Consider the following 11,594-nt stretch of genomic DNA (forward strand, 5'->3'; position numbering starts at 1 on the left):
CCGCGTCTGGAGCCCCTCCCTAACCCTAAGCCCTCCTTCCCCCGCGGCGGCGGGCACCGGCCCCTCCGTCCCCTCCCACGCGGCTTGGAAAGCGCTTGGGGGTGGTGTCAGGGCTTCAGAAGGTCGTCCGGGAAGTAGCCTAGCGCTCCGGCCGGGTGGCTGCGCCGTGGCTGAAACCGCGACGACTGGACGGTGCGGGGAGGTGACCAGATGTGGACCCATTTGGAAGGTGGGCTGGTGGCCCTTGGGAATTTGGCCGGAGCCACGTGGGGACCTGCGGTTTTCTGAGAGAGGAGCTGTTGTTAAGCAACCAGGGTGGCCCGGGGCCGGCGCTGCTTTTGAGAAGCGCAGCGGGCCCCTCTGTGGCGGGATGGGCAGCCTGGCCCATGGGTTGGGGGAGGTGGGGTCAGCGGCGTAAGTGTTTCAGCTCTGAATTGCACACGCACACTGCGAGCTTCTGTGCCAATGCACGTCCTCCGCCAGACATCTCGCGGCGCAGGGAGGGGCCTCCAGCCCCCACACTGGCCTCCCTTGACAGCAGAGCCCACCCGGAGTCCACCCTCGTCCGCAGTCCCCTGCGGTGAAGCCGGAGAGGAGCTGATCGCGCTCCAAGAGTGACTGACGCCGTCCGGCCACGGCATGGAGCCGAGCTGCGCGGCCGGAGAAGGACGAAGGCAGCAGAACCCAGGAGCGTCCCGGTGAAGGGCCCACGGCAGAGCCAGAGGGGGGCCTCCAACGCAGCTGGGGGGAAGGACCCCTCGCCTCCCAGAGCCGGGCAGCAGGGGGAGCACCGGGCTTCCGGCAGAAGCTACAGAGCGCGGAAGGGAAGGGAAAGCGAAGTCGGTTGCTGTCAGCCAGGTCGTCTAAACCCAGCACAGACTGTGCTTTGAGACGAGGCCAGAAGAGACGCTTCTGAGGCTCCAGCTCCGAGGACGTTCACCACCACCGACCCTCCCTGATGGCAACTGGCGTCCTTGCGGGGGGCGGGGACCCTCACGGGAAGGGAGGGCGCACAGCAGGAAGGCCTGCTGTCCGCAAACCCGATGGAGACCCCCCCACGCGCGCGCGCGAGGCTCGAGGCAGATCCCCGTGGAGACCCCCCCCCCCCGCGCGCGCGCGCGAGGCTCGAGGCAGATCCCGAGACCGAAGCCCCTCCGTCAGTTGCCAGGAGTTGCGCGGGGCACAGCGGTGCACGGGCAGCTGGCCGCCCCGGCCCGAGTGGAGCTGCGGCCCTGAAGTGACTTCGCAGCTGCGACTGAGTTAAGTAAGGGCCTTACAGTGAGGAGATGATCCTGGATTATCTGACTGGGCCCTAATGTCCTTGTCGGGGGGAAACGGGGGAGATTTGACACGACAGAGGCCCCGTGGGAACTTCAGAAGAGAAAGCCTCCTGAAGACTGCCCTAAACTCTGTCCTCGGGACTTCTTTTAATCAGGTGTGGTTAGACAAGAGGACACAGACCCCAGAGAAAAGAGGCAGGCCCACACGGGGAGGCCGAGAGCAGAGGAGCATTATTAAAGGATCCCACGTGCAGGGCGTCTCGAGTGCCCAGCGGCAGCATGCGTCCCCTTTAACAGAGAAAAGGGCAGTGGAAAGCTTTAGAAGCTGGCATGGGGGTGAGTTGGCCACGGTGCTTGAATGAAGGGAGATTCAGGCCTGGAACGAGACAGGGACCCTCCTGGAGGCCCACTTGCTGGACTGGAGTCTGGAGAAGGCTGCCCGAGGAGGCCCGTCTGCGTCTCAGTTCAGCCCTCTGGGCGCCCTCAGAGCCAGGCTGTGAGACTGACCCTTGTGTGTGTCAGCCCGAAAGAACCAGCTCCCCCTGACCCCATGCGTGGCCTTCGTGCGCCTGGGGACATGCGGGATTTCAGTGTATTCATGTGAGACCAGAGATTCCCAAAGTCCTTCACTCCTAAGCGGGAATTTTAGGCAAAGCTTGGACAGTGTGATCACATGGGAATGGGCCACTCGGGGGGCCCGCTGCTGGTAGGCTGAGCTCGGGTTCTTTCCGTCACCAGGGCTGAGGGCCAAGGGCAGCGGGGCTGCAGGGAGCCCGGTCACAGGGCGGGAGGCGGGGTGTGGCTGGAAGCACCCTTCGCAAGTCCAGGGACGCCCACACTGAGACTCCGGTCGTCCTCCAGGTGGCCAGGAGGTCTGGGGGGAAATGCGTCGCCCCCAGACCCAACAGAGATCGGAAGACGTTGGATCTGTGTGTCCGTGTCTCTCCTTGGAGGAGGGCGTTGCCATGGTGAAGCCTCACCTGTGCTTGGAGGAGGGCGCTGCTCTGGTCGTGGGCTCAGGGCCAGGCCTGCCCTGGGCAGCCTGGAGCAGCGGGGCTGTCCCTGGGGGTGGAGCCAGCAGCAGGAGAGGAAACTGTTCTGGTTGCTGGCTGCTGAGGCCTCGGTGCTGACGCTGTAGAATTTCGGGTGTGGGGGCCCAGCAGCGGGACCACTGCGGCCTGGTGTGGTTTTCGCCCACCCAAAATTTTCCTGGGAAAAGAGCAGGCTGAATCAGGCTTCGTTCTCCCCTCGATGCCCTTAAGTCGGCTTTTTTCCTTTCAGTCTTTTCTCCTTCTTCGTTTATTTATTCGTCCATTCTCCTGTTGGGGTTCTCGTCCCTGTCTCTGGCTGGAAAGAGGGCCAGGGCCCTGCCAGCAGCACCAGCAGTCTTTCCCCTTCTGCTTTCTCTGAAACAAAAGTCTCTTTTCTCTCTTCAATGAGCCCTGGCCTCTGTCTCTAAGCAGCTAAGGACGGTTTGCTTTTACCTGCCCCCGTCCATCTCTGACTGTATTGACGATTTTTGCTCATTTCCTGTGTCCCTTCCTGGAGAAGGGAACGGCTGCGCACTCCAGGATTCTGGCCCGGAGAACCCCCAGGGGTTGCAGGGTCGGCCACGACCGAGTGACTTTCAGTCTCACTTTCCCTGTGTTCTTGGCGCTCCGGCCTCTGGGGCCTTGATCCTGGAGAGGCTGCCCCTACCCAGGACTGCATCCCCTTCTCAGACAGGTCCAGAGCCCTCACCCCAGTCGGCCCTTCACCTGCACTCCTGCGGTGCCTCATTATGCCCCCCAGTCACCCCCAGGCTGGCGCTGGATGACCAGGGGCTGCCCCGGCGCTTGGGCCTGCCGGAAGCACTCGAGCTTCCCAGTCCCGGGCTTCCTCCGCGGCCCTGTGCTGCTCCCCACTCCTTCCTGCCGAGCGCCCGTGAAGGCTCTGGGCCATGCTTTCTTCGCTTCTGCCTCCTGACCCAAACCTCGACTCTGGACGTGCCACCCCTGCTCTCAAGCAATGTGAATAATAAATTCTTCGTCCTGAGGCAGTGTCTCCCTCACTTTACCACATGTGATTAAAACAAATCCTGGGCACAAATTTTTGAACAGAGGTGTCGTGCTGAGGCTCTGATGATGGAGGAGGGGGCCTCAGGCTCCAGAATGCCAAGAACAGGGCTCAGTCACTGGGCGGGAACGTGGACCTGCCCACAGCCTGAACACATACCGGGGCTCCTGCTGGCTGAGACTGGACCGTGACACCAGAGCGGCGGGGCTGCATGGCACTGGGCAAGGAGGGACAGAGGCACCCAGGGAAGGTCCACGCGGCAGCCTGGGTTCACACAGGGCCTCGGCCACATGCCCACGAGGCTTTGCAAAGCTCGCTGGATGCCATGTGTACAGTTGATAGCCAACAGGAATTTGCTATATGGCTCAGGAAACTCAAACAGGGGCTCTGTATCAACCCAGAGGGGTGGGGAGAGGGAGATGGGAGGGGGGTTCAAGAGGGAGGGGGTCTATGTATACCTATGGCTGATTTATGCTGAGGTTCGACAGAAAACAACAAAATTCTGTAAAGCAATTACTCCTTCAATTTAAAAGAAAAATTTAAAAAACTTGCTAAATGAAGACAACGTGACCGCGGGGGTTCCCACACTCTCTCGGGTGCCCCGTCGCACTTCCCTCTGGCTGGAGTGGTCCTGGGGGGCACTCTGGGGGTCTAGCCCAGGGGAAGTTGGTTGTAGGGACATCAGTTGGGGGTCAGTGGGGAAGCCACGTGCTTGGGAAGTCACGGCCAGACATCCTGGAGTAGAAAACAGCTTCCAGGAACTCCCATCGCAGCTGCCCAACAGGAAGGCGTGAATCACACCAGCTTTGGGAGAGGATTAAACATCAGCTGACTTAACAGGAAACACTGACCTCCACAAGATGCCGAGGTCCCTGACTGGCAGCGACAGGGACATGACGGAAGGAGCTCCGTCAGATCGGCGGGGGCATTTAGTTTAGTCCCAGCCCAAGGAAAGGACACAGCCCTGAGGCTTCCCAGCTGACGGACGAGAGAAGTTGACAAAGTTCTCCCCAGGTGTTTCAGCAGTCTTAACCGTTCATGTGATACAACCAGTAATGACTCGCCAAGTGGAGACTTGTGAGACAGCGGCCAGAGGACTCCAGGATAAGGATCCACCTGCCAACGCAGGGATCCGGGTTCGGGCCCTTGTCTGGAAGACACGTGTGTCTCGGAGCGGCGGAAGCCTGTGGGCGACTCCTGACCCAGAGCTCCAGAGCTGCTAGAGCCCTACTCCACAACAACTGATCCCCCGCCGTGAGAAGCCACGAGCTGCGGCCGGAGAGTGTCCCCTGCTCCTCAAAGCCAGCAAAGCCAGGGCACGGCGCAAACCCCAGCCCAGCCAGAACCAGCATGCAGACGCCCCCCCCAGCCCAGCCAGAACCAGCATGCAGACGCCCCCCCAGCACAGCCAGAACCAGCATGCAGACGCCCCCCCAGCACAGCCAGAACCAGCATGCAGACACCCCCGGGGCCGCCATCGCCGTTCCGGAGCAGCTGCGCCAGAGGGACTCAGTTCTCTCTCTCTCTCTCCCTGGACTATGAGACTGTTATAAAGAGAGGCAATAAGAAGATGCAGCTGAGGGAATTCCCTGGTGGCCCAGTGGTTAGGATCCAGCGCGCTCTCTGCCCAGGGCCTGGGCTCAGTCCCTGGTCGGACCACTAAGGTAGTGGGGCAGCCGGCAGTTATGAGTGAAAGTTGTCTTTCTCTAGATTTGGCGTTGTTTTCTGCCATTTCTTGATTTTTCCATGTTTGATTTCTTGTGATTTTTTTCCCTCTGATTCTGAATAAGTATGTTTCTAATGTTATCAAAATGATGTTGCTTGTTTTGAGTTAGGGTCCCATCGACTTCAGGCTACCCCAGCCTTGGCAGGCCCAGCCCCACGCTGACCCGGTCACCTGCCGGTCACCTGTCGGTCACGTGGCGGTGTGCACGCGCCTGGCACCTCACTGCCCTCTTCCCGGTCTCGGGCACTTCGCAGCCTCGGTGTGGGCAGTGCTCAAGCAGGACGCGGAGGCCCTCCCCGGAAGGCAGAGGCTGATGGTTGGCCGAGAGGGAAACACAGAAGGCCGCTCACCACCAGCCAGGTGGGGGGGGTGCAGACGGGGCCCCTCCCAATAGTCCCGGGTCCTGTCTCTGCGAGCCCACCTGCTCGCCAGGCCCCGCTTGTCCGCGCCGTCGGCACTGGGGGGCCCGCGAGGGCACCACGGATGGAGGTGCCCGGAGCCGCCGAGGCAGTGCCTCCCCGCTCCCGGAAGAGCCGTCTTCTCGCCCACACGGGGCGCGTCTCCGCTCTCGTGCTTCTGGGGGTGACTTTGCGGCTTTCGTGGCCCCGGCCGAGAGCTTGTCGCACCCAGTGACCTGCGCGCAGGAGGCCGGACGGGCCCCACGGGGGAGCCCCTGTGCCGGGCGGGCTCCGTCCAGGCCGCGCGGTGGCGTTGCCCGCGGGGTCAGTGCGGCGGAGCCAGCGACAGTGCGCGCGCGTCGGGGAAAGCGCTAAGACCCAGGAAAGGTGAGTCGGAGTTCCTGGAGACCACATGGAGCATGACCGTGAGAGTATGGAGAACTGACTGTAACCAGCAGACGAGCCACCTCCAGAATATACAAAGAAGTCCTGCAAATCAGTAAGAAAAGGACGCTTCATAGAAAGTGACCGAGACATCTACCCATGCCTCGTAGGAAGTGCTGCAGATGGCACAGAGGTCCTGCGAGGTGCAGGCCTCCCGTGCCATGCCACAGGGCGAAAGCCAGGGCCTCATGGACACCCTGCACCCTCGCCAGGAAGGCTGACGCCCTCCGGGCTTGGCAGGGCTCCTGCAGTGCTGGTAGGGGCGAACCTTTATTTCTGTGTGAATTTTTGGGAAGCTGTTTGGGATTATCTTCTAGAAGCAAGCAGAGCATGTTCTACTTCAGCAGACACGTGGGCACGTGTGTGTCCGAACACGCGGGTGAGAGTGTTTCCGGAAGCATCTTCCATAACAGCCAAAGTCTGGGGCCAGCACTCAAGCTTGCGGCTTGGGACTGAGTGGGAGCACAGAGCCGCCAGAGCAGGCCCCCCCACGCGCCCAGGCGTGAGCAGCAACAGACGGACCTGCAGGGGGGCTCGAGGCAAGGCGTTGGCACCGGGCCTCCTGGCAGAGCAGTGGATGGGAACCTGCCTGCCAATGCAGGGGACATGGCTTCCGTCCCCGGTCCAGGAACCACAGGCTCTGGGGCGACTCAGCCGGTGTGCGGGGACTGCTGCGGCCCGCGCACCTGGAGCCGGCGCTCCGTGGCGAGAGAAGCCACCGCGATGAGGAGCCTGGACGCTGCGACTCGAGGAGGCCTGTACAGAGCGATGGAGACCCAGCGCAGGCAGAGACGGATCGCCTAGGTTCCCACACAAAGCGCCACAAGCCGAGTTTCCCACTGGTTAAGCTCTGGCCTCCATGGAATGGTATTTGGGGCTGGGCCCCTCGGGATAGTCAGGGTTGGAGGTCATTAGGGTGGGGCCCCACGACAGGTTGTCCGAGGAGGCCTTACAAATAGCTGAGAAAAGACAAGACACGAAAGGCAAAGGAGAAAAGGAAAGATATACCCATCTGAATGCAGAGTTCCAAAGAATAGCAAAGAGAGTTAAGAAAGCCTTCCTCAGTGATCAGTGCACAGAAATAGAGGGAAACAATAGAATGGGAAAGACTAGAGATCTCTTCAGGAAAGTTAGAGACACCAAGGGAACATTTCATGCAAAGATGGGCTCAATAAAGGACAGAAATGGTATGGACCTAACAGAAGCAGAAGATGTTAAGCAGAGGTGGCAAGAATACACAGAAGAACTGTATAAAAAGGATCTTCATGACCCAGATAACCACAATGGTGTGATCACTCACCTAGAGCCAGACATCCTGGAATGTGAAGTCAAGTGGGCCTTAGGAAGCATCACTAAGAACAAAGCTAGCAGAGGGGATGGAATTCCAGTTGAGCTATTTCAAATCCTGAAAGATGATGCTGTGAAAGTGCTGCACTCAATATGCCAGCACATTTGGAAAACTCAGCAGTGGCCACAGGACTGGAAAAGGTCAGTTTTCATTCCAGTCCCAAAGAAAGGCAATGCCAAAGAATGCTCAAACTACCGCACAATTGCAGTCATCTCACACGCTAGTAAAGTAATGCTCCAAATTCTCCAAGCCAGGTTTCAACAGTACATGAACCGCGAACTTCCAGATGTTCAAGCTGCATTTAGAAAAGGCAGAGGAACCAGAGATCAAATTGCCAATATCCCTTGGATCATCGAAAATGCAAGGATCTGCTTTATTGACTATGCCAAAGCCTTTGACTTTGTGGATCCCAACAAACTGTGGAAAATTCTTTAAGAGAAGGGAATACCAGACTTGTCTCCTAAGAAATCTGTATGTAGGTCAAGAAGCAACAGTTAGAACTGGACATGGAACAACAGACTGTTTCCAAATCGGGAAAGGAGTACGTCAAGGTTGTATATTGTCACCCAGCTTATTTAACTTAAGTGCAGAGTACATCATGGGAAATTCCAGCCTGGATGAAGCACAAACTGGAATCAAGATAGTTAGGAGAAATATCAATAATCTCAGATATGCAGATGACACCACCCTTATGGCAGAAAGTGAAGAGCCTCTTGATGAAAGTGAAAGAGGAGAGTGAAAAAGTTGGCTTAGAACTCAACATTCAGAAAGCTAAGATCATGGCATCTGGTCCCATCACTTCTTGGCAAATAGATCGGGAAACAATGGAAACAGTGGCAGACTTTATTTTCGGGGGGGGGGGCTCCAAAATCACTGTAGATGGTGACTGCAGCCATGAAATTAAAAGACACTTACTCCTTGGAAGAAAACCTATGACCAACCTATACAGCATATTGAAAAGCAGAGACATTTCTTTGTTGACAAAGGTCCATCTAGCCAAAGCTATAGTTTTTCCAGTAGTCATGTATGGATGTGAGAGTTGGACTATAAAGAAAGCTGAGTGCTGAAGAATGGATGCTTCTGAACTGTGGTGTTGGAGAAGACTCTTCAGAGTCCCTCAGACAGCAAGGAGATCCAGCCAGCCCACCCTAAAGGAGATCAGTCTTGCATATTCATTGGAAATGTTGTGCCCAAGTTGCAAAATCTCCCAATGACCACCAGGGAGCCGGTATCCGATGCAAAAGCAAGAGAGTTTTTATTACCAAGCTCAAGCTGGGGCTCCCACCGTTACCGACGCAGCGGCTAAGGAGAGGAGCCCCGAACTCTGGGTTACATTGCTTATATAGGGTATTCTCGCGCGAAAAATTCGAAAAACGGGAGTTTCCGGGTTGGGAGACGTCTAGTTGGTTACCTTCTGTGGAAGGGTCAGGTGTTGCGTTCTGATTGGTTTCCATTTCCCGGGCTGGCCACAGGTTCTGATTGATTCCCATTTCCCGGGCTTAATTTGAATTTCCCGGCAGGTCATAAGTCCTGAACGTAAAGTCAGGAGATCCTGATCTGGGATCTGATTGGCTTGCAGGTGGTGGGGTGAGGTCAGGGGATTTCCAAAGACTCTTTCCTCAGAACTCTAAAATGGAGTCTTTTTTAACAAAATGGGGTGGCTTAGGTTCTTCAGAAGGACTGATGCTAAAGCTGAAACTCCAATGCTTTGGCCACCTGATGAGAAGAACTGACTCATTTGAAAAGACCCTGGTGCTGGGAAAGATTGAAGGCAGGAGAGGAAGGGGACAACAGAGGATGAGATGGTCGGATCGTATCACCGACTCGATGGACATGAGTTTGAGCAAGCTCTAGGAGCTGGTGATGGACAAGGAGGCCTGGCGTGCTGCAGTCCATGGGGTCGTGAAGAGTCGGACACGACTGAGCGACTGACTGAACCACGACAGGATTAGTGTCCCCTCTGCATCCCAAGTCAGCCAGAAGATGGTGTCTGCAGGCCAGACACCCACTCACGTGAACCCACCACGCCAGTTCCCTGATCTCCGAGTTCTAGCCTCCAGAACCAAGACACGTAAGTGTCTGTTGCTGAAGCTGCCTGTCCAGAATTTTAAACGTACCAAGAAAAGGTTTAGATTTAAGTTCTAAGTAGGGAAGCGTTTGTTGTTCAGCTGTGTCTGACTCTTTGCGGCCCCGTGGACTGTAGCCCTCCAGGCTGCTCTGCTCATGGGATTCTCCAGGCGAGAATACTGGAGTGGGCTGCCATTCCCTTCTCCTGGGGGAACTTCAACTAGAAGCTGCTAATTATTTTGGAAGGTATTCTAAGAAGGTTGTGGGACGGTGTGACAGAAGTGTGCTTGCCATTTTATTTAATATGCTGGATCAGAAAGCAGTTAAAATCTTCGAAAATGGTTGGATGTGAATTTTTCAAGATGTTTTCCCTGCTCTCTCCACTTTCTCACAAATGGAAACGCTGCCTCCTGAAATTCTGTCCTCGGGAGTCAGCTGGTTTGGATTATGGGGCGCGGGCTTCAGCAGAACCCTGCTTCTCATAGGCTGAGGGTGCTGAGGACAGGAGGAGGGGCAGGCAAGGCTTCAGGGTTTGGGGAGGGGGGAGTCCTGCGTGAACTACATGCTTCAGCACGCAGGGGCCGTCTGCAGAGCCCTGGGGAGGGATGTCCTTGCCTTTGCAACGTCACCACCCAGGGCTTTGCCCTGTTTGCCCTCTTTGGATGTCTGTCCAGGTAGCTCAGTCCTGGCTCCTTCCATCCATGGCCAGGCACCACTAAGTGGCATTTCCCAGCCTATTTTCCAATTGTTGTCTGTCTGCCCCAGAACTCAGCCCCAGGGGGGCAGGGGTGCCAGCCTAGCGCCCAGTGCCCTAGCAGGATAGGCGTGCCCCAGCAACCCAGGGCTTTGCTCCTCTTTGGGCCAGTCCCCTCTCCTGCCCCACCCCCGCCTCTCCTGCCCCACCCCCGCCTCTCCTGCCCCACCCCCGCCTCTCCTGCCCCACCCCCGCCTCTCCTGCCCCACCCCCGCCTCTCCTGCCCCACCCCCGCCTCTCCTGCCCCACCCCCGCCTCTCCTGCCCCACCCCCGCCTCTCCTGCCCCACCCCCGCCTCTCCTGCCCCACCCCCGCCTCTCCAGCCCCACCCCTCCCCCCTCTCCTGCCCCTGTAGCCCCTCCCAGCTGGCCCAGCAGTGTTCCAGGCATTTCCTCCCTACTGCACCCTCTCCTGGGACATTCCTCCCCTGGCTGCCTCCGTGCCCGTTTTCCTCCTCCTCTGGGGGCCCTACAACCCTTGCTCACCCTGCCAGGCAGGGGTCTGGCTTGAGGGAGGGCAGCCAGGCCGGTCCCGGGGAAGCCCCTTGGCCCAGGACGCCCATCTTGGCAACTTGGATGACAATCCCCAGTCAGGCCCACAGGGGCAGGAACTCTGGAGCGCAGGCGGCCTCTGTGGACACCACCAAAACACATCCCAGAGACAACGCTGGGGGCAGGGTGAGGGCTGGGATTCACTGCCCTAACTGGGAGTGCGGTGGGGGGGCTGGTCTCCAGGAGGCCTGGGATAGGGTCACCTGTTGGGTCGCCCGGACGGAAAGAGGCAAAACCCTTGGGCTCCGCAAGGGGAAGATGAGGAGGGGGCGCCTCCTGCAAGAACACGCGAACGGGCGGGGCAGCAGAGTCCCAGTGGGTTGAAGGCCCCGGCCAGCGCTGGCTGGGAGACCTGTGGTGATAAGGACGGGGGCCGGCGTCCGCGTCTCCCAAGACCCTGCAGACAGCCGCCCACGCACAGGCGGTGGGAGCACGCGGCAGGCCGGCCCGTCCAGACCCACGGCCGTATCTTCCGCCATGCGCCCCCAGACTGGGGCCCAGGACCTCACCCTGGGAACACCCCCCACCCCGAGACACCAACACCTTCCCGGCCCCTCTGACTCCACACGGGGCCCCCTCTAGGCCCTGCTCCGAGTACCTGGGGCTGTGCCGCACGCTTGCCGGGTCGCACGGAACAACGGGCAGGGTCCCAGGGCCGGGTGGGAGGCGTCCGTCTGCACAGGCGCGCACCTGAGCGCCGCAGGTGCAGACACTTTGCATCGGTGTGTGGAGGTCTTGTGCTTGCTCCGTCGGACCACCAGACCCATCCACCCGCCGGCTGGACCCAGGACGTGGACCAGCTCCCTGGCTTCCCAGGTCGGCCCCACCTACGCCCCGCCCACCCGCAGGCCCCACCCTGTCCGGCCCCTTCCCAAGGCCGGCCCCTTTCAGGCCCCGCCCACGCCTCAGGCCCCACCCCGCCAGGCCCCTTCCCCGGGCCGGCCCCGCCCAAGGCCCCGCCCCACGGGCGC

General features: G+C 59.0%; 1 long non-coding RNA gene across 1 annotated transcript; it reads left to right on the plus strand.

The window, feature by feature from the left end:
• Nucleotides 1-236: 236 nt before the first annotated feature.
• On the plus strand, nt 237-3,314 carry LOC138442806 (uncharacterized). Its single transcript, XR_011257918.1, has 2 exons — nt 237-1,264; nt 2,142-3,314. It is a non-coding gene; the product is annotated as an uncharacterized lncRNA (long non-coding RNA).
• The last annotated feature ends 8,280 nt before the right edge of the window (nt 3,315-11,594 follow it).

This window comes from Ovis canadensis, chromosome 6 (assembly GCF_042477335.2).
Source record: "Ovis canadensis isolate MfBH-ARS-UI-01 breed Bighorn chromosome 6, ARS-UI_OviCan_v2, whole genome shotgun sequence".
Lineage (NCBI taxonomy): Eukaryota > Metazoa > Chordata > Mammalia > Artiodactyla > Bovidae > Ovis > Ovis canadensis.